We start from the raw sequence: 20,931 nt of genomic DNA, 5'->3' as shown, positions 1-20,931 counted from the left end.
AGTCAATCATGGGTTTCTTGTTTGCGGTGCCTTAAATGTACTCGGAGGTTTTCACACCTCTAACTTGGTGGGATGGGATATTTTAACTTGTCTGGTTCATCACTACGAGAGGGAGCATGAAGTCACACCCACAATGGTCAGATGTACGGCAAGCTCACAACAGCCACAGATGATCATTTCAGTTGGTTACCTGGATCTAACATGTTTCTGACCCACTTTTCACTTTCATTTCACTTTCCTCTTGATGGCTTCTTTACACTCTTTTATTGCAGGCACATCTCTCTGCGTGCAGCAGTGACTCTCTCTCTCTGCCTCGGTCTCTTCTTTTAATGCTTTTTTCTCTTCCCTGCCACACGACAGCACTGTCACACCATCAACCCTACCTCCTCCTATTTATTTATGCTGGCAGTAATATCAATTTAGGCTTGAACTTGCTAAGCAAGGCCTGGCAAGGTCAGTGCTTTGGTGGTAAATAGTTCGGTGCACAAGGAAAATAGGGTCGAGGATTCAGAAGATGGTAGTCTTCCCTCTCCATCAGTAATGATGCAGAAAATGCAGTACGACAAGCAACGCGAATGGAATGGACAGGCTGACAATGTAAACACACAAGAGTCAGAAAGTTAAAGGTTAAAGTTCCAAGAGCCATAACTCAGCTGCGGAGAAGACACTATGGAAAAGCTTCTCTGCTCTGAAAAGTGACTGTAAAAATGGCTCCTTCCAACTCCCCAAATCTGCTCCTTGTGAGACTCAGACTATGATTAGCTGCCTTGTGGCAAAACTAAATGTTTACTGCTTACCACTCCTGTCAGCCCTGCAGATGCAACCCAGCTGGAGTGTATTCCTCAACAACAGTAAGTCCCAATCAATTACACCTGTTGAAACCCTTTGACAACAGTGGGTGTCACATGTGCCCAGTAGACCCTTCATTATTATTGGTGATGATGCATGAGAAGCAAAGAAATCTGGGCTGACTCTAATGGCCTAACTTTTAGGTGCCCTACTGCGGAGTGGAATCCATAACCGAGTGGGATGCCCTGGCACCCTATACAATGCATGGGGAGAGTTAGGCACCTAAGAATTGGATTCGCAGAAGCCAGCACTCTGAGTGGGGAGCTGCTCAAGCTAGCCTGTCAGAAATACTGAGGAGAGGGGTGGGGCTTATGTTTAGGGCCCACCCTCAAAGGGAGTTAGCTCTGGGCCGGAGGGAATCACCAGCCCCACTTGATTCAAAGCAATGAACCCTCTCCGGGAGTTGGGCATTTAAGCCAGGTCAGCTCTTTCTAGCAAAAAAAAAAACAAGGAGGAGGCAACCCCCTCTCCCTTATACACAGTAGCCCAGTGGTGAGGGCACTCACCTGCAAAGTGGGAGACCTTGCTTCAAGTCCCTGCTCCAAATCAGGCCCAGCAGGGACTGGAACCAATTGGCCAGTAGACAGGCCACATCCTAAAGAAGAACCTAGCCACTGGGCAGGCAGGCACCAGCTCTATTGTCTTTTGTGTGGGGTAAGCGTGCCCTGGGCATGCCTTCCAGATCAGGCCCCAAAGGCAAGATAGGGAGGGAACACGTCCTTTGTGAATCCTGCTAGGGCTCTGAGCAGCTTGGCAGCATCAGAGGATGTCACTGGTGGAAACTTAGGCACCTAGAGGGTTGGCAGACACTCAGCAGGGGTTTTGTGAATGCCAGCAACATCCATTCTAAATGCTGTATTTAGGCACTGTGACGGGGCTCCTCTGGTGCAACCAGGACCTTGGGACTGCTGAGCCCTCCAAATGCACCAACCTGGGCTGCCTCTCACTCTGTGACGCTGATGTCAAGCTACAAACCTCTGACAGGAACTGCACTTCCACAGCCATCCACAGGCAGGCACATACTCAACCGAGTTACATGAGTGACCTCCCAGTCACTCATGAACTGTCAGTAGAGAGGCTCCAGCCAATTCCCCCCAGCTCCCCAGCCTTGCATCCAAGAACTGTACCATCTTGCACTGCTCAAGGTTCCCTTGTACAGTGCAAACTCATTAATAAGTTCGCCACTTCTTCATAGAAAGTGGACATGCACCAGCCTTTGTAACCTGAGCTGAGATTCTCTAGCATTTCAATCAAAACCACACTGTTTTAGGTAAAATATAAAACAGATTTATTAACTACAGAAAGATAGATTTTAAGTGATTATAAGTAGCAAGCATAGAGATCAAAGTTTGTTACCCAAGAAATTAAAAATAAATTTGCAGTCTAAATTCTAACTTAAACAGACTAAGCAAGATTTGAATCAAGCAGTGTCTCACGAGAATGGATGGCACAAGCAGTTCCTCAGTACACAGACTGGACTCCCTACGTGCCTGGGACTAAACTTCCCCAGTTCAAAGTCTTTGTCTTCCAGATGTTCTTTCAGGGGTTGAGTGGGAGACCAAGTGATGATGTCACTCTCCCTCTTTTATACTTTCTTCCAGCTGCCAGAAAGATCCTCGCTGTGACGTGTTAGTCCGATAGTGGATGGGTGTTGAGGAGCCATTAACGCCTGTCAGGCCGGTGATGGCTACTCCTTTGTTGTAGCTGAAAGGTTGGCTGTGGGTGTCTCCCAAACTCACAAGATATGACAGTAACACACACATAGCAAAACTTCATAACTTCGCATACAATTATAGCACATACGATCCAACAGGATACTAAAGCTCAATCAATCACAACTTTTAAAATGATACCTCACAAGGTATACATTGTACAAAATATATCATAACCATATGACAGTGGTGAATATGGGGGTTCCAGGGTGCTACTTTGGGGTACAGAGTGTCACAGGTACCTAAAGGGGCAGTTAGGTGTCTAAATCCCACTTGTGAATAGCCCGTAGATCCCAGATTGAGTTTGCAGGGATGGCAATTAGAAAAAAAAGACTTTTCACTTATAAAAGGAGCACATTTGATAGAGAAGTTGAGGAGCAATAAACACAAATCATTATGCCATTATTACAGTAAAACTGCATTTTCAGGCACACATTTAGCAGCAATCACAAAAGGTATGTGACACCCCTTGACTTCCGCAATGGCTGTTGAAAACAGTTTGGATCTGTTCACAGCTATAGACAATTTTTGCATTCAGTTGAGGATGCTCTTGAGAGGACCAATTGCTAATACCAAATGGCAACAAGAAGTCATTTTTCCCAGTGTAGGTGCACCTTTAGGCCAATATCCATATTGACTTTTCCATTACTGCAGGCATAATACTGGACTCCATGGCAAATGGCAGTGTAACAACCTGCAGCCCAGTATCAAACATCACTGTTTCCAGTATATAGAAAGGCAGACTTTCCAGAAATACTCTGGAAATTGTAGAAATAGCGTTATAGGCATGGAAATCATTCCTGCCACTTTCCAGTGGCTGTCTGCTTCCACTGTGTACTTTGTCGGGAAGACCAATATGGGAATCTTATCCAGGTTTGAACTGGCCAGGCCAAGGTACTCACTGTAGTTGTTCTATTTTAGCAACATAGTCTAGTCATTTTTTAAAAAATCCGATACTTTTATTAAGCCCTGGCCAGCAGAAATAGCATAGCTGCCAGAAATAGCTTCATGGCCAGGCCTCGCATCATACCTCATCACTGCGATTGTTTCTGCCGTGTAAAACTTCTGGCTCAGTTAAGTCAGAAGTCTAATTATCAGTCCTTGTTAACACTGAGAACTACAGTCTAATCAGCCAGTAAGCGCTCCTTGCTCACAAAATAATAGGCATCACCAGCCACACATAGTAGAGGTTTGCCACAATTTTCCATGTCCACAATCAGCTGCGGGTGAGGACTTTGAATGCTCTGTGTCATGTCTCAGATATTCATTAGAAGGCTCCTCCCCGTCCCTCTTTCAGATACCACTGTGTCCTTGCTAAGGAAGCCGGAGTTAAAAGTGACCTGCAAAGGGAATATGAACATTACTTTAAACCACAGAAATACATGCTAAATACTCTCACTAACACAGCTGGGCAGGGCATTCAACACGTTAATAGGTAGAGCCCTGCACGGATACAAAAATTTGGATCGGCATCCAATCTGCATCTGCAATAATTAATTTGTATCCGACCCCTGGGATCCACACTCCACCTTTTATATGTATATTTATTCACATCCGCACCAGCACCCTATCTCACTGTTAGAGCCCTGCACAGATGCAAAAATTTGGATCTGCGTCTGATCTGCAAAGATAGTAAAAATACACCTGCATCCGCAGATGCAGCTATCGGCAGATATAAAGCAGATATCTGTGGATTTGCAGGGCTCTATTAATAGGCTTTCAATTACCTTTGTAAACTATTCATTCTCGCAGGTATTGGAATGCTCAGCCAGAGCACTGAGTCAGCTTATGGGGTCTCCAATGAGTCTCTGGTGAGGTTTGGTTTAAATAAAAGAATCTCATAAGAACATAAGAATGGCCATACCGGGTCAGACCAAAGGTCCACCTAGCCCAGTATCCTGTCTGCCGACAGTGGCCAATGCCAGGTGCCCCAGAGGTAATCATCGAGTGATGCATCCCATTGCCCATTCCCAGCTTCTGGCACATATCTGACTTCTAATGGCGCCGGTGCGTGCTCAACCCCACCTCTGCCCCTGGCCCTGCCCCGACTCCACCCCTGCCCCGCCCCCTCCCACCCCCATTCCAACCCCTTCCCCAAAGTCCCCACCCCAACTCTGCCCCCTCCCTGCCCCATTCAACTCCTTCCCCAAATCCCCGCCCCGGCCCCGCCTCTTCCCCGCCTCCTCCCCTGAGCGCACCACATTCCCACTCCTCCCCCCCCCCCCCGCATATATCCAATTGACACAGCTACAGCTGTTTGGCGGCGGCAAGCACTGGGAAGGAGGGAGGAGCGGGGACACAGAGCGCTCAGGGGAGGAGGTGGAGGTGAGGTGGGGCGGGGAGCTTGGCTGCCGGTGGGTGCAGAGCACCCACTAATTTTTCTTGTGTTTGGCAGCACAGCAAGCTCTGGGAGGGAAGGGGGAGGAGCGGGAACATGGTGCACTCAGGGGAGGAGGCGGGGAAGAGGCGGGCCTGTGGCGGGGATTTGGAGAAGGAGTCGGAATAGGGGCAGGGAGGGGGCAGAGTTGGGGCGGGGACTTTGGGGAAGGGGTTGAAATGGGGGCAGGGCAGGGGCGGGAGGGGGCAGGGCCAGGGACAGCTGGGGGTCGAGCACCCACCGGTACAAGCAGAAGTCGGCGCCTATGACCCAGACAAAGGTGGGGAGGGGAAATTGAGTCATGGAGAGGGGAAATTGCTGGTCCAAGGTCATTGAGCAGGCCAGTGGCAGAACCAGGAATAGAAGGCAGGTCTCCTGACTCAAGTCCAGTGCCTCATCTGTCTGTTCAAAGTCACTTTGACTGTGAGTCACATGCAACGGCCCTGTGCTGCTGGGTGTGGATTTCCAACAGTACGGGGAGGGGTAAGGGGGGATGAAGGGTTCTTGGAAGATCACTGTAAATGAGGGGTACGGAGATAGGAGAGAAAGGGAGGAGTGCTACTGAGACTTGGCAGGAGATGGGCAGCTGGCTCCAGTCTAGGAAGGGGCATGCCGACCGTTCCTACTGCTGTTCATATGGCTGCTCATCAGCAGCTAGTGCTCCCCCTCCCCGCCACCTGGGTGGCTGGTGCGCTCTGTGCCGACACCCCCCACCCAGGTTTCAGTGCCCTGTCCCGCACCGCACCCCAACAGCTGGCCCGTGTGCTCCCGCCCCTGCCCTGGGCTGGTGTCTCTGCCGGAACCCACAGTGGAAGCAGGGAGAGGAGAGCTGTTTCTACATGCTCCCCGGTAGCCAGCCCAATCTCATGCACCGCGGCAGCCACTCCTCTAGGGCCCGCTCTCACCTCCACAAGCTATTGTGGGAGTAGAAAGCACTCGGGGAGGCAGAAGCATACATCCCCCCCTCAAATATGTCCACTGCGTGGGCACTAGCCCCCCCCCCACGATTCCACCGCGCCTGCCCCTGTTGTAGGGGAAAGGTTTACATCCCAAAATAGCCCCATTGTTATAAGATTGAATAAAATTCCATGACAACGGCATCTTTTCCCAGAAGCTCCCGAGTTGCGACTCAGCTGTGACACTGATTCACCTCCTGGTCTCGGGGCAGGTCATTTGATCCTTTCACCTTACCAGTGGGGGAGGGTGGGGGCGGCCTGAGGATGAACAGCTCTTCGGTGTTCAAATATTTGGAAGCCGAAAATCACGATATTAAATCTGGGGGGTAAAATTCCTTGGCAACCATCCCTTTAACTCACACAACGGCCACTGCACTTTGTCAGTAAATGCTTGGGCCCTATGAGTCAGGATGGGGGAGTTGGTTACCTTCCAAGCAGCCGCCTGGAGCCTGGCTTTTGCTTATCAAGGCTTGTCCTTGAGCGCTGCATTCCCAGTGGAGGAGTTCATTGGTGTTTCATTCGCGAGACACAAACCGGTTATTTCTCAGGGAGCGGAGATGCAGCATGTTCCCAGACTGTATTTGTTAATGGTGGGAACAGCGTTAGGGGGCAGGTTTTGGGAAGCTGCCATCCCTTGCTGACAGATGTCGACGTCAGGTCCTAGGCAAAGCAACTTAGCAGGGGGAAATGGGGTTGTGCCCTGTTTATGGGTGTCAGGGAGGCCTGGAAAGTAATGCTGGTTGGCTGGATTTGAACCAGTAACCAGGGGCAAGTGAGCAGGGCACTCAGCCTGGGGGGTGCCAGCTTCCAGGGGGTACTGCACTGCTGTGCCATTCAGCTTTTTTCCCCCTACACACTGTGTTGGTCAGCTGTTTTTGCTCCATTGATTGGCTGGTTGTTTTGGGGGGGGGTTTTTTGCTTGACCCACTTGGAGGCAGGGGGGAACCACAAACATTTTCCTCCCTGGCCAACAAAACAGCTAGGGCTGCTCCTGCCAGTGGCTGGGTGGTAAAAGGCTCCATCACCCATTACCAAGCCTTGGCGCCTTCCAGCCCCTTTGCTCTGGCCGAGGTCATTGCAGCTACAGCCTGCTCATGAAGGAGGTGTGAAGACGCTGTACCACCCCAACCACACACAGACCCCAATTTTGGTTCAGTCCGCCAGGCGCCAGAATTCTTCCTGCTACAGAAGCAGCAGCTCCAACCGTCTTGGGGGCGGGTGGCACGCGTACTCACTTCATGCCCAGCCAGCTCCACAGGCCAGTGTGGCGAGGCTCACCCTGCGTCTTTTAGCGCCACCCCTGGTGCTAACTAGTATGCACAGGCTGTGCACTCCCCAGACTGCAGCAGCCCCCGGTGCAAGGGGGCGGCGCTCACTGAGTCCTCTCCCCATCATCCTGGGCAGAATCAGCCACAGCCTCACCCTGCATATGTACGAAACACTGGCATGAAAAGCCGTCAGCTCCATTGCAGGCACTGGGACATAGAATGTCAGCGTGGAATTTCCAATTACTGCAGTGTAGCCTGGTGCGCTGCGTTAACACGAAGAATCAGCATTTGCCCACAGCTACCATGGAGTGATAGCTGCGATCTTCACAGCTTATCCTTAGACTAGGAGATACCTTAGTAACCATGTGGAAACAGTTGGCAAGTGCTGCATTTTTATGGCCTTACTTTATGTGTGTCTGGCTTCTGCTTTCTGTGAGATTTGGAGCAAAATAGGGTCTGGAAACCACACTGTGCAGCAGTAGGCGCGCCTCAAATCTGAGTGACTTGGCCATTTTTTGAATAATTTAATTTAAAATACAAAAGGGTTAAATGCAACATTTCAGATAAATTCTTACACACAAAACAACTCCCACCCAAACCCCCTTCATTCCAAAGTCAATACAAAGAATGTGTTATAAATGTTCTAAAGATGGCAATCACAAGAACATTTGATATGGCTGGAGAACAACATTAATAAAGCTAAATGGAAAAGCCGGTTCTGACTTAATTATAAAGGGGCCTCTGTAATAATCTCATGCGCTCCCAGCAGGCTGAGAGGCTGCATCTGTAGCTCAGTTGTAAAGTGATTACCTGCAAAGAGGGAAATCTGGGTGAGACCAATCTGGGCCATCAGACAACAGCAACTCGCAGTGTGGTCATATATTTTGCATCTCCGATCTGCTGAGTTTCCACCGCACCTGCAAAGGAGCAGGGTGAATGGGGCTGCAACTTCAGGGAGGATTGCTACCAAACCAAAAGGGAAAGCTTGAAAATGGATTCTGCAGTTTAAGAGTCTGCAGGCTGTGTTAGGATCTGACCCTGCAAGGTGCTGTGTGGCCTCTGCTCTCACTGACTTCATAGGAAACTGAAGCTGCCAAGTACTCTGCAGGAGCGAGCCCTTAACGTACATTTCCAGGATATCCCTTAATTAGAGATGGGCCTTAGAGACCCAGGCCCCTTAATTAGAAAGGAGAGTTGCAAAATTCAGATCTGGTTTTCCAAATTCCCCAAAGCGTGGGAGGGAAGGAGAGAGAGTTTCCACATTCAAGATGAGTTGAAACAAAGTTCAGATGTGAATTTGGATTCTGAAGGAAAAGATTCTGGGCCTGTTCAGTGACTCTTATTTGGCTGGTTTCAGAGTAACAGTCGTGTTAGTCTGTATTCGCAAAAAGATGCTCAAATAAATTGGTTAGTCTCTAAGATGCCACAAGTACTCCTTTTCTTATTTGGCTGGTACATTTGAGTGCGATTTTTTTTTAAATGTTCATTATGGCTAATTTAGTGCTGATGAAAGGTGCTGGACTAAGAGTCTTGGAAATGGAAGGCTGCAGAGCAGGGCAACAGCAGAGAAGTTTTCCCTCACGCTCTCTCCCTGCCAAGGTGCAGACAAGCTATTACTTTCATTGATGCCCAGTTTCAACACATTAAATTGAGATGAAAAGGGTTTGAAATGGACATTCCAAAATACATTTATTCTTACACCTGAGTGCTTCACAATGGCAGGTGGCTTGAGTCACCGTTGGGGTGGAAAAGAGGGACGGACGGATGGGTGGGTGAGGGCTTTTCACGAGTGCTCAGTGTCACAGCCAAAAATAACAGCTGTCACAGCTTAAAGAAAAAAACACTCTCCTTCACTGAGCTTCCTGGATGCCTTTTCTACCTCTGTTCAGCAGGCAACCACTCAGCTATGACTGTCAGCACCCAGCTTCACAGTTAACACCCTGTTAAACTGAAGAGAGGGAAGCTCACCGCACTTATGTGGACAATTTGTTCTCAGCATAGGACAAGAGCTGAAGATGACTGAAGACCCCACAGATGCTACTAACTCCTGTGAATATAAATGATACAGTTGCTGGTTCATTGCTGGGAAACTGCCCTCCACTCCACCCCACCCGGCCGGTGGAGGGCTCCAGAATCTCCAGTACATGTAAAGGAAATTCTAGCCTGAGGTCAGAGGGGACCAGGCTCAGTGGAGGCTGAGTGAGAGCAGGTGCAGCAGGCAGTCTGAGAACTGCAGCTGAGAGCTGGCCACAGACACTCCCTGCTGCTGGCAGAAGGACCCAGGGCAGCAGTGGGCAGGCGGAAGAACAGCATGGAGGGGTTTGAAGGAGACTCCTGTCATTACACCCCTCTGCTGGACTTCCCCTAGGGACTAGGTTAGGGACTGTGGTTTTGATCTTCAATGTTATTGTAACAAAGAAACTGTGTCTAGTTTTAGGCCACCCTAGAAAGGGTGCTACTCCCTCAGAGCATGTGAGTGTTTATGGGAATCCACAGAGGGCTAGCACCTGTGTAGCCTATTGCTTGGAGTGCCTACAGCACCTGCCTTTGAGCTTGTGGTACCCAGCGCACTCTAGCAGACATCTAGAGGGGACAGGTGTACTGCTGCACTCACAGGGACACCCTGCAGTGAGATTGGTTACATCCTTACTATTATCTTGTCCCTCCCCCCCCCCGCCCCCCACGAGCCTTTACACATTTGTCCGCCTGTTGCAACTTGTCATGTCCCTATACTGTGAGCTCTTGGAGGAAGGAACTGTCTTTGTTTTTCTTACTGTACAGCAGCGAGCACAGTGGGGCCCTGACCCCTGAGTGGAGCGTGTAGGCCCTGTCACAATAAGTAAAACTAAGCTGCTCAGCCAGAAGTCCTAAGGTCACATTTTCCCCCTATGAAAGCTTAGATTCTGAAGGATGCAGCAAAATATGCTGGAAGACCTTAAATCCACCGCTTCTGTGGAGTGTCCCCGCTTCACATCTTTCTGCGGGGATAGCTAGTCACCTCCCACAAGATAAGCAGGGTCAGGCTTTGCCAGAACTTCAGTGGCAGACCTCCAAGGAAATCCCACTGGGTTTCAGGAGGTTGTGTTGGGGATTCAGTAGGTGGCATTCTTACCTCTGAACCAATGCCTCAGAATGGTGGGGCATCGAGCACTTACTTCAGAGAGAAAATTAGACATGAATTTACCATGTAACTTGGTAGCCAAAAATGCCAGTGTGCTTTTGGCCTACAAACACAAAGGATTCACGTCACAGAGAAGCATAAAGTTTGGGTGTGACTGCACCTGAAATACTGCATTCCATTCCATGCACCTCAGGACCAGAGAAGTCTGGGTAAGCTAGTGGGAGCTCAAAAATGATCCCTAGCGTCATTTCACTTTCTAGGATCTTAGAACCCCTGAATACCAGGGAATCTTGAACACAAGTGAACAGGGCCTCCGTGTTATGTCCCCTCCAGAAAAAGAGAGCCCCCAAAGCACTAGTACCTTTTAAATATAAATCTAAATTAAATGGAGAAATAAATCCAATAGATTCATTGAAATTCGAAATGGAATAGTCCATAGCTGGGCTATGGCTTGATCATATGTCTGTTGAAATCAATGGTAAAGCACTATAACAAGAGTGATCAATTAAGGTGAGCTATTACCAGCAGAAGAAAAAAACCTAATTGATCACTCTCGTTATAGTGTGTATGGCAACAGCCATTTTCATGTTCTCTGTGTATATATCTATATCTTCCTACTGTATTTTCCACTGCATGCATCCGATGAAGTGGGTTTTAGCCCACGAAAGCTTATGCTCAAAGAAATTTGTTAGTCTCTAAGGTGCCACAAGTCCTCCTTTTCTTTTTGCTGATACAGACTAACACGGCTACCACTCTAAATATTATTAATCACACTGTCATGCACCTTTGCTTCACAGCCTACAGTCTTAGTCCAGTTCTCAGTGGACAGGCATCCACATGGGAACAACCAGTTAGAATTGGCCACTTTCTCCTTGGCAGTCTCGGCAGAGTGGTGCCAGAACTGCACTGGACACGAAGAGCACAGGCCCCTCTGATGGCTAGAGGTAGTCCCTGCAGCTGCACTTTAAGACACCTGCGTTGGGCGATGGATATGGACGTCTGAGATTCACATTGCTTTGTCTTTTATCTTAAATCAGTGCTGGTACTGGGAAGTGGCAGGTGCAACCAGAGAGAGCTGAATCTTCTGACCGAAGGTAGGAACCTTCAGAGCTCTGTTTTGTTACCACTGTTAGTACACTGTCCTAACTGAACGCATCTCTGAAATGAGTCCAGAGTGTTTACAGAACCATAGGTATGGCTTGAACCACAGAATTCCGACTGTATCTGGATTTAAAATACTCCAAACTATGTGACCGTTCAGGGCTGGGGAGGGCGGTTTGGCCCATTATAAAGAGAGGGGACATTTCTGAGATTCATTTCTAGATCTAGGCTTGGCTTCCAAGTGCCACTTAGCCCCCAGGGGTTTGGTTCAGGCCCATCTCACAGCTCTCATGTTATTTAAACCAAGACATATTTCATTTGTGTCAGTTTCAGATAAGAGAATAATAGCTTCGCTACGCCTATTCTGCAGTGTTCCCTGAAGAGATCAACGAGGCTGGAGCTCTGTGGTGTCAAGGGCGGCTACAGATCACGTTCACTACCCAAAAGCTGCTTTGCCAGCTCCTCGCTGTGCTGCAGAACGGGCCAGCTCCGTGGAATGTCACCTTCGCTAGCAGTTGTGATGGATGGCGCTTCTAATCCGCCAGCTTCCAACCTGCCAGCTAGCTGGGGAATCACACACAGACTGAACAAACCTGCTCGCTGCTCAGAGCAATCCCTCGTCACACCTCTCTCACACTATTGTGCCACCACAAAAGAGGCTGGTTCTCTGTAAATCTGATAAGAACAGTCAGACTCAAATTCATATCTGCAATGAGCGGGCACTTTAATGTTAATTTGCACAGTTTGTGACTATGGGTGGGGGCAGGGTACAGAGTCTGAGATGAGGGCTTGATCCTTCGCTCCCTAACCAGGATTGGCTAGGAAGCCAGACTACTCAGTCGCTGGGATGTAGAGGGGAGAGGGAACACCTTATCTCACTCTGCAGTGACCCCTCTGGCTGATGCAAGAATTGCTCGCATGGGCTTTGAAGGGGGTCATCATTGTCACCAATCCTATACCATGGGCCTGCTGTGATGCAGAATAATCAAATCCAGGGATACTGGAAGGATGTTAGCTGTTAGGTAGGTGCACTGAGAGGGGCTCAGAAAAAATTTTCCCCCAGGGAACAAATAAAATAAAATCCCGTTATATACTTCGAGGGGAAATAGAGGCAAATGTGATTGATTGTCATTTGTGAAGCACCCCAAAGTTCTTGTGGATGGGGAGGGAGGCACTTTTATTAATCATTCATCATTTTTCATGGAATCCCACTTACTAATAACTCCACCTTCTTACAAGAACAGATATGAAGTGAGTGGGAGTCAGGACTGCTGTGTTCTGGTCCCTCCTTAAAAGCATGCTATTGTCTAGCCAGTCCTAAAGAGACCTTCACTGGATGCTATGGACCTTGCCAATTCTTGCCCAAAGTCAAAACATCCCTTTCCTAAGAAAGCTAATTGAGAACTAACACAGAGCTGCTTCCAAATAATTCCGTCCACAGCCAGGATCCTACATCCTTCTCAACCAGGTTTCAGGCAATGAAAAGGGTGGACACATGTATTGTACTGTACATGAGCAAGTCAGCAGATCTGCACTAATAGTAATTTGCAATTAATATTACAGCCTCATTGTTGCATGGGTTCAAGTCATTTTTTAGCATCCAAACCAGAAAGCACTCCCCCGCCTTTCTGGGAACTGTGAAATGCATGTGCTCCTTTGAAGTTGATGCCATTTAATGGTGGCTTGATGCCTCTAAGGATTGTTATTTTTTGCTACGCAGATCTTTTTTATAAGTAAAAATCAATGGAGCTATTAGTAAGTCCTCAACGTATTTCACTTCTTTTTCATTTGCTGTATCTGCAGTTTCAGTGGCAACGTTTCCAGCATTAATCTGATGGAGCAAGCCACTCTCCCTTTCTCTAGGAGACTAGGCACACTAGTCTGGCAGCAAAAGAGCCCTGTCCATGATTTCAGGATGGATGAACCCAAACCTTTGGATCCTCTCCTTTTACTCTGTCCTTGGAGCTATGTGGCACCAATAAATTGCACTTTGCTGCTGGAAGATCCTCCTTATTGAACATCCTGTCTTTTAACTTTAGTCCTTGCAGAGGACTATCACCTGGAACAGTAACAGCACCAGAAGTAATTAGCTTCTGAAACTCCAGTACGGCTTACAAATTGCACACCCCAATTATATCAGATTATCTTCTCCTTCTAGACACCCAAAACATGCCAGTCACATATGACAACTGCACAGGGATTGAACCCCAGGACCTTGTTCATTAAAAGCCTTAGCCTGGATTGCTTGAGTTAAAGGAGTAACTCTCCTGGCTAGCAGCCATAGCATCCTTATTAAGTTCTTATGTGATCCAGCCACTAAAAGGGCTAGACCCATACTGGGGTAATGGGGATTATTGTGGCAGCCAGCCTGGAGAAGAATGGCCCAAGCCATGGGCTCTGCATCAGTCTTTAAACAGTTAAACAATAAACAGACTTGGAACTCAGGTATCTGTTCCCCTAGCCTGCACACAAATATAAAAGGTCACTGTTTAGCCACAGCACTTTAAGCCAAAATTCTGGGCTAGCACTGACGGATTCTCCTCCTGTCCCAGCATCACCCAGCATTTCCCCTTCAGAGAAAGCAGGCAAGCTGGCCTGCTAGTTCCCAATTGGTCAGTGCCTCCTCATGGCCCTTCTACGCCTCTGGAGGACTAAGTCTTTTTAGTAGCCTGGCCTGAGCGGATTTCCTTAAACAGGGGGGTGTTAGGAGCTGATGCAGCCAGTCAGGGGCAGAGAAGGCCGGATAGACCCTGTCACAATTATATAGTCATAAACTGGTAACCACCCCAGATAGAGGTAGAAAACAAACATGATGAACATCTTCCTGAGGTACATGATTTTGGTGGTCTGTGGTGGGTTTAGTCATCAGTTAATTACACCTGTGCAGCCAGGTCAACTGTCAGTAGCTCCTGTCTACTGAATGATCTGCCAAAGTTAAACAACCAGGTGCAAGGCTGTATTTTGTGGCAAAAGTTGGTGGCTCCCTCCAGTTCCCAGTGGACAGGTGTCCACATTTCAGAAACCGTTAACTGCTATCCTTTGTAATCATTCTTATGTATTACTTGTATTGCAGCAATGCCTAGAAACCCCTGTAGAGAATGGGGGCCCGTTGTGGTAGCCGCTGTACCCACACATTGTAAGAGACTCTCCCTATGTCCAAAAGCCTTCAATTTAAGCAGATAAAACATGAGAGAAAGGCAGCATTATACCTATTTTAAAGATGGGGAACCGAGGCACAAAGAGAATAATTTACCCAAGTTCACACAGGACATCTGTGACAGCCAGAAAGCAAACCCAGGTCTGCCAAGTCCCCATCTAGTGCCTGAACGGCAAGACCAGCCTTCCGCTCGGCCTCATCACCGTTAGTCTCGATGGCAGGGTAACAGGTTGAATGGACTCCGCTCCACCGAATGAACAAAGAACTGCATTCCTACCCCTAGTGATGGATCCTCTATGTCAAGTTGGAGTGAGAGGGAAGCTGACACTTCTGCTGCCTGTGTTGTATCTGTTCTGGGGTAAAGAGGACATCACTCGCCAGCGCTGTGAATCTGATACTCATAGACTTTAAGGTTAGATGGGAACATCATGATCATTTAGTCTGATCTCCTGCACATTGCAGGCCACGGAACATCACTCACCCCTAACCTCTGGCAGAGTTACTGAAATCCTCAAATCATGGTTGAAAGACTTGAAATTACAGAGAATCCACCATTTACACTAGTTTAAGCCTGCAAGTGACCTGTGCCCCATGCCGCAGAGGAAGGCAAAAAAAACCCCAGGGTCTCTGCCAATATGACCAGGGGGGGGGGAATTCCTTCCCAACTCCCAGATACCTTTAATCAGCACTAAAACTTACACCAAATAACAAAAAATCATGCATAAGTGATGAAGAAGGGAGACTACCTTGTTGAAGAGCATTTGTTGAATATAGATCACTTTGCCCTAGTTACGTGCCTGTGCTGAATACAGATTACATTCGAAGGTTTCACAGCCCTGATGATTCCTATGAAGGAATGAGGTGACATAGTCATAACATAGAGAAGCCAGTCCAGGGTTATTATAAGAAATGTGATGCCAGTGGTGAGTTTGGGGGCTGGGTTTGGCTTTTGCAGCCTGCAGTTTCTAGTTCTATTTTTACTCTCTTTGGAGGCTCCGTTTCACTCCATCGAGTGGCTCATCAGCATTATTCCGAGCTGTCCCTGTGACGCCAGCCGGGGTGAGCACTATGGAAAACTGTTCTCTGCATCACGTAGGGCTGCAGCATACGTAGGGCTGCAAATGAAGAGAGAGAGAAAAAGTGAGAGGAGGATTTCTGCCTTTCAGAGTGAGAAAAAGAAAGAAAGACTGAAGAGCTGGATTAAGCATCTGGAAAATTACTGCAGCCTCACAGCTTTTGCTGCTTGCTACCCAGGATGAGTCATCTGCCCGTTGTCTAGGCAACGGCTATTTTCCTCCTGCTGATCAATTTAGTTTGCACAAAGGTCCCGTGAAACCGTGAGCTGTGAAGACAATGTAAGCGAGGGAAGGTCTTCCCTGCCATGTAAGCGCAGAGTTAGTAGAACTCAAGTGAGCAGACCCTGGCTTTGTCACCTACGGCTTGAGCACTTGCACTCATTTGTAACCCCAGGTTAGAAATTGTTGAACCCTGGGTCCCAACCTGGGGCTCCAATGTCTACACTGTATTATGCAGGACTGAGTCCTACCACCTACATCCCAGACTTCCTAGCACCCAGCCAATATGTGGTCACTCTAGCCCTTTGTTCATGATGCAGTGTGGGAAAACTTGACTATCCAGAGGACAAAGAAAGTCAGCCCATGTGATTGTGGGATACTTTTGGTGGACTACCAGAGCACGAGTCCAGTGGGGCTGTATCTACATTGCAAAGCAATAGGGCTTGAACCCTCGGTCCCGGCTTGACTCAGGCTTGCCCTGCCCCACCCCCACCCCCCGGGATGAGCAAAATTTGTGTGCAGATGGAAGGGCAATGAGGCTTGAGCCTGGGTTCGAATCCTGGGCTTACATTGCAATGCAGCCATACCCTTGAAAAGTCACGGAAACTCCTATCAAACAACGTTTGCATTGAGAGTGTGCCAAGCTATGGGCTTTTTAAAAAACAAACAAACACACACCGCTTCTGGGGATTATACTCATTTTTATCCAGGCTGCATCCCCCGGGGCATGTGACATTGAAGATGTAACACACTGGCTTTGTAATGACAACCCCAGAGACCGGGTCTGGAAATGGAATTCAGCGTTTCATCCTAGAAACTACATTAAGTTTGGCAGCATCAATGCTGGATGTTTAATGGTCCAGTGCATAAGACACTGGTGGACAGGGAGTCAGGAATCCTGGGTTCTACGCCTGCCTCTGCTACCGACAGATCATGAGACCTTGGGCAAGTCACTGCACTTCAGTTTCTCCCTCTGTGAAATCTAATCTACATGGAGGAAGATGATACTTAGGAACCATCTTTTAAGTGCTTTTCAAACTATAGATGAAAAGGGCTAAGTGCTAAACAATATGAGACTCCCTGGAACTACATTTGTGCATCCTAACAGGGTTTTCCCCCATCCTTCATCTTTCTGCAGTAGATGCATGGAATGCCATGTACTTTCAGATAAAACCTGAAAGCCTGAATTCCTGTCTGTTGTGCATGGATATTCAAGACCCCACCAAACACTTTTCATAAGGTTAGGGGTTCACCCCAGTGTCCCTGGCTAAGTTTTTTCCATTTTGCCGTGAGCCTGGCTTCTAACCTGCACCCCGGAGGTAGCTGAAAACACTAACCTCTGCTGGTATCTGAGTCTCTGACCCAGCTGGTGTAGTGGAATGAATGGTACAGGGCCTACATGTGATTGGAATTTGGAAGAGGGAAAGGTGGCTAAGGCTCACTGCAAACAAAAAGGAGGCCCTGGTGGGGAAAGCAGCCTGACAAGTCAATGGGAATGATATCCACACCCTGCCTAAGGATTGTGGCAGCCATTTGTCACACAGGTTTACAGCTAGGGGTCTTATTAGATCCCGAGCTGCTCCTGCGTGCTCGGGTGGCCACTCTGGTCAAGAACAACTACAGTATTTTCCACCTAAGCCTGCTGAGAAGAGTGTGACCAATGCTCTCCAAATACAGACCTTGCTACAGTCAACCATGTACTTGTCATCTTGAGACTGTGCTACTGTAATGCACTCTGTGTGGGGCTACTCCCTGGCACCATTCAGAAACTGAAGTCAAGCAGCTGCATTGTGAGCTGCATTGTACATCACTCAGGGACACCTACGCCAGAGCTCTAGGGACTTCTCTGGTTGACTTTTAGCTTCCCACTTGGGTTCAAAGTATTTGTGATGGGCCTATGGAGCCCTAAATGGTTTAGAACTTGGTTACCTAAGGCAGTGATTCTCTACCTTTTATGGCCTGTCGCAACTCAGTAAATAGTCTGGGGTTAGAGGCCCTGGGGTGGTTTCAGTCAGGCCCTGCCATGCGTGGGGTTTGGGTCCTGCCCGGCACTCACCCCACAGTGGTGGCTCCTGCAGCTCCTGTGCTGTTGGGATGGCTGGGCTTGGCTCTCCACTCTGGGTGCTGCAACCTCCAGGGCTGCAGCGCCACTCAGGTTTAGCCCCCTCCCCCTGACTGGACCAAATCTGTCTGAGTGGGGTTGTGACCTGGCGCATGGGGTTGCAGGGCCACTCACTCAAATTTGACCTACCCGGGCTCTCGTCTTCATGACAGCTGGGCCAAAGCTGAGTGGCGCTGGGACCCTAGAGGCTGCAGTGCCTGGAGCTGGGAGGCAAGCCCAGCCAGCCACGTGGGAAAGGAGCCACAGGAGCTGCCACGCAACCCTTTGAAACATTCTGGTGACCCAGTTTTGGGTCCCAACCCAGAGGTTGAGAAACCCTAATGTAAGGGACCGTCTCACCCACCAATTCCATGAAGCCTACCACTGACAACATCCACACTGACCCTCAGTATCCAACTGTAAGTAAACTCTTTGGAACAGGAATTTTGTTTTGGCTGTGTAGATTTCAATTTACTATAAAGAATGGAGGTGACCTGATGAAAGACCTGAAGCTGAAACATATAGGAACTTTTAACTCATACAAGCTACCTATTAGACATGATTGCTATTTCAATGGAAGGCAGTCTGTTCTGCAGTTTGCTTCCCAAACTGGCCTGAAACAGCCAAGTCCACTGACCTTCAGGGAATGATGTAAAACACATGTCTTAGGTGTTTGCCTATATTTGGGTAGAGAGGATGGGCCGTTTTTCAGTCTGTTAGTTTTTGCGGAGGGTGGAATGTCCGTTTCAGTTTTGCTCTATATATGTGAAATATCATTTGCAGTGGTGTTGTAATCATGTTGGTCCCAGGCTATGAGAATGACAAGGTAGGTGAGGTAATATCTGTTTGTAACACTGCACCTCCATATTCCTCATAGTTGTATTATTATGATACAATTATTACATAATTATGATGCATTTTGTACAAGATGGGTCATGTGAGATGTCATTGGAAAAGTTATGATTTGCTCAATATGATTATCCTATTTGTATGCATGTATCATTTTTGTATCTGAAGTTAGGAATATTGAGTAGGTATCTGTATTTCAAATGTGCTGACTCTGGAAAACACCCACAGCTAGCCTTTCAGGTACAACAATGGTGAAGCTAGACAGTGCTGATGGCTCATCAGCAAAGACAATGGACTATGATATGGTTTAGCCTTTCTGTAAACATTTCAGCCAGCCTGTAAGTAATGGCTGCTAATACCCAGCAAGGCCATGTGACCAGACCACATGATACTGAACTCCCTTTTGGGTATCTATATTTTTCCACAAACTGGGATAGGAACTGTTTTTGGAACAAATAGTTCCCACCATATGTTAAAGCGATATAATGTGGGGTGTGACATCATCTAGTGGCCTCACTCCCCACACAAGAACACTCCTGGAAACACCTGAGGACCAAAGACTGAACTAGGGGAAGTGCTGGTCCCCGGCTAAAAGGATTTCTAGCCTGTGTATGGAAACCTGGTGGACTGCTTGTATCATCAGCCAGGGTGATAAATTGCTAATTCATATCCAGTCTTTCTAGTATTTTAGGCTTCATTTGCGGTTTTGTTTATTTACTAGGTAATCTGCTTTGATCTGTTTGCTATCACTTACATCTATCTTGTTGTAGTTAATAAACTTGGTTTTTGCTTTATCTAAACCAGTGTGCCTTTGAGTGAAGTATCTGGGGAAAAATCTCAGCTTGGTTAACATGGGCATGTTGTATATTCTTCTCCACCTTGAGGGAGGAGTGAACTATTTATGAGCTTACATTGTACAGATCCCTGTGCAATGCAAGACGGTATAATTTTGGGTTTATACTCCCATAGGAGGTGTGAGCCTGGGGAGCTGGGAAACTGGCTGGTGTCTCCTGCCTGTCTTTGAGTGCTTAAGTACAGCAGCACACAGGTAGCTCAGTTTAGGTGTATGGCACCACCTACTGTTGTGTTGGGTGATAACAGGGCCTGATGAGGCTGGCTGTATTTCCAGCACAGCAGTGTGGGCAGGGCCAGCCCAGCTGTGTGTCTTAGAGGGGCGCAGTGGTTCCCACGGCTCCCAGATTGCACCCCAGGGGTGACAACCCGTCACACTGATATTGGACCCACTTCTGATGGTGAGAGACACAAGCTTTCAAGCTCACACAGAAAGAGCTCTTCTTCAGGTCTAGAAAAGGTACTCAGGGTATCATAGCTAAATACAAGGTGGAACAGATTGTTTAGCATAAGTAGTTAACACATATTCCAAGGGACCATTCAAGGTGAAAAGAACAGGAGTACTTGTGGCACCTTAGAGACTAACAAATTTATTTGAGCATAAGCTTTTGTGCTTCATCTGGTGCAATGTGATATATGCTATCATGTGCCAGCAATGCCCCTCTGCCATGTACATTGGCCAAACCGGACAGTCTCTACGCAAAAGAATAAATGGACACAAATCTGACATCAGGAATCATAACATTCAAAAACCGGTAGGCGAACACTTCAACCTCTCTGGTCACTCAGTAACAGACTTAAAGGTGGCAATTTTGCAACAGAAAAGCTTCAAAAACAGACTCCAATGAGAAACTGCTGAGCTTGAATTAATATGCAAACTAGATACCATTAACTTGGGTTTGAATGGAGAATGGGAGTGGCTGGGTCATTACACATATTGAATCTATTTCCCCATGTTAAGTATCCTCACACCTTCTTGTCAACTGTCTAAATGGGCCATTTTGATTATCACTACAAAAGTTTTTTTCTCCTGCTGATAATAGCTCATCTTAATTAATTAGCCTCTTACAGTTGGTATGGCTATTTCCACCTTTTCATGTTCTCTGTACGTGTGTGTATATATATATTCTTACTGTATGTTCCATTCTATGTATCTGATGAAGTGGGCTGTAGCCCACAAAAGCTTACGCTCAAATGAACTTGTTAGTCTCTAAGGTGCCACAAGTACTCCTGTTCTTTTTGTGGATACAGACTAACACGGCTGCTACTTGAAACCTGTCATTATTCAAGGTG

At 47.7% G+C, this 20,931-nt stretch overlaps 2 long non-coding RNA genes across 4 annotated transcripts in view; one reads left to right on the top strand and one right to left on the bottom strand.

Moving 5' to 3' along the window:
• Positions 1–2,212: 2,212 nt before the first annotated feature.
• Positions 2,213–20,931, bottom strand: part of LOC119567044 — a 32,784-nt gene continuing 14,065 nt past the window's right edge. For 2 of the 3 annotated variants that reach the window (XR_006288081.1, XR_006288080.1), the window contains exon 3: positions 7,612–8,079. This is a non-coding gene — a long non-coding RNA (uncharacterized LOC119567044). Of the gene's footprint in view, positions 3,902–7,611; positions 8,080–20,931 lie in introns of those variants that run through there. The other variant, XR_005226724.1, reaches the window with a different exon arrangement.
• On the top strand, positions 8,946–12,793 carry LOC122464160. The gene is made up of 3 exons (XR_006288082.1): positions 8,946–9,211; positions 11,321–11,377; positions 11,712–12,793. It is a non-coding gene; the product is annotated as an uncharacterized LOC122464160 (long non-coding RNA).

The sequence above is a fragment of the Chelonia mydas genome, chromosome 1 (assembly GCF_015237465.2).
Source record: "Chelonia mydas isolate rCheMyd1 chromosome 1, rCheMyd1.pri.v2, whole genome shotgun sequence".
Taxonomy (NCBI): Eukaryota; Metazoa; Chordata; order Testudines; family Cheloniidae; genus Chelonia; species Chelonia mydas.
This window is presented reverse-complemented; position numbering and strand designations above follow the sequence as displayed.